General features: G+C 54.8%; 1 long non-coding RNA gene across 1 annotated transcript; it reads left to right on the top strand.

The window, feature by feature from the left end:
- The first annotated feature begins 370 nt into the window (after nucleotides 1-370).
- On the top strand, nucleotides 371-1784 carry LOC103583299. Its single transcript, XR_549846.1, has 3 exons — nucleotides 371-1110; nucleotides 1223-1261; nucleotides 1702-1784. It is a non-coding gene; the product is annotated as an uncharacterized LOC103583299 (long non-coding RNA).
- Nucleotides 1785-1848: the final 64 nt, after the last annotated feature.

Genomic DNA, 1848 nt, shown 5'->3' with positions numbered 1-1848 from the left:
ACCATGACCTTGAAGACTATTGGGCCAGTGCACTTTGCTCCCCCTCTAGAGGAAAGTGAAGGCCAGAGGCTGTCACATCATCTCTCAGCGTGGCTGCAGGCGACATAGGGGCCATCTGAAGGGGAAGGACGTGGACCTCCTGAACCACTTTCCAGGCTCGAGATCAGCCTTTCACAGGGGTGTAGTTGGTGGCCACCAAAACAGAATGATTTGAGGGTGGCCAGAACGGCGCCTGGGATCCCACCTGTGGACTTTCCAGTTTTTGGATCCTGTTCCCTGTTTCAGTGCCAGTACTCCTACAAGAAGCAGAATCTTCGTGATGAAAGAGCTAAGATTTTGAACGGCCATAGTGGAGTGTTGTGGGTCACTTAAGACATCAGTGGGAACAGAGGTGCTGGTTGTTTTCCCACCGACTGTTCTGGTGGGTGGGAGCGACGTCAGCAGGAGGCGCAGCCGAGACTTGGCCCTTCCCTGCGTGGCCGGAGCACTGGGCGGCCAGGGCAGGAAGAGCAGAGCGGGGTGTGGGGAGCACAGCCGGTGGTTACCCAGGGGGTCAGTGCGCCTTGCTTCATCCCCTCTTTTGCTGTCAGTGAAGCCAATTATCCCCAGGTGACAGAGGAAATTGCCCAGGTCATGCTGCTGGTGAGTGGTAGCCTGGGGCTGCCCTGGGTGGCCTGGCGGTGCAGCTGAGTTGCTCCAATGCCACCCTCTTCCCACACAGTCACTGCAGGCAGCCCTGAGGCGTGGAGCAGATGTGGAGTGGTACCAGGTCCCCCTATGGGGCAGCCGTGTTAATTGAGAAGAACAGGGTGGAGGTGGGGGGAACAAGGTGTCAGAACATGAGGGGCTGAGGACATTCTCAGGGCAGCAATGAGTCTTTCTCTGAAGGACTCTACACCAAGGAATGACAGAATCAGACCAGTTTAACACAAATCCCGAAGGTCCCTTCCCCAAAAGGATCAGCTGCATTGTCATGTAAGCAGCTTCTTAGAAGCACAACCCGCCTATGCATTGATTCTCCCCTGTCCCGCTGCCAGGACCCCAGGACACTGTTATCCTGCATCGATTTCAGGTACATCACCGATGCTCTAACTGAGCAGGAGGCCTATGGTGAGTCGTGCTGTGTGGGGATCTGGAAGCTCTCGGGTACGTGCCCAGGTGCACACATGGTCATGCCGGGCTCTGTTCTCTAAGAGGGAGTGATGCTTTTGATTTTTTCCAGAAATACTGCAGAAAGGTCAAGTTGGTAAAAAAGAAAGAGGTGGGTTGTGAGTACATTTTCTTCGTTGTTTTTGCTATCACTGTGCACTTTTGAGTGTCTCTATCTTGTGGGGGCACACATCATCCTCCCAAATGCCCTGTGCCTAGCAGCAGGGCCCTCAGACAGACAGACGTTTTAGTCTCAGTGAAGAAGCCTCCTGGGAACGCCCCCGGCTGCAGGGTTCACTTCACTGAAGAGGAAGTTTGGCTTTAGGGTCACACCGTAGGATAGGTGAGGGCCCTTGGGGAGTGGGCAGCCCAAGAGGGCATCCTGATCACCCAGGTTTGACATCCCAGGGGCTGGACTGGAGGCTGGGTGCGTGCAAAGGGCAGGGCCTTGAGAACAGCTGGGCTGTCCACGGGAGCAGCTTAGCTATGGGCAGTTCTAATTCTGAATGTCCCTGAAAGTACAGTACGTTGATGAGCGTTGTGTTTTCACAGAAGAGCAGATGCTGGCACGCGGCTACCCTGCCTACACCACGTCATGCGCCTGGCTGGGGTACACAGATGACACGTTGAAGCAGGTGGGACTTTTTTTTTTTTCCTTTTTGTCTTTTTTACTGACCGGCAACGGGATCGCAACCCTCG

Source organism: Galeopterus variegatus, unplaced genomic scaffold, assembly GCF_000696425.1.
Source record: "Galeopterus variegatus unplaced genomic scaffold, G_variegatus-3.0.2 Scaffold21422, whole genome shotgun sequence".
Classification (NCBI taxonomy): domain Eukaryota; kingdom Metazoa; phylum Chordata; class Mammalia; order Dermoptera; family Cynocephalidae; genus Galeopterus; species Galeopterus variegatus.
This window is presented reverse-complemented; position numbering and strand designations above follow the sequence as displayed.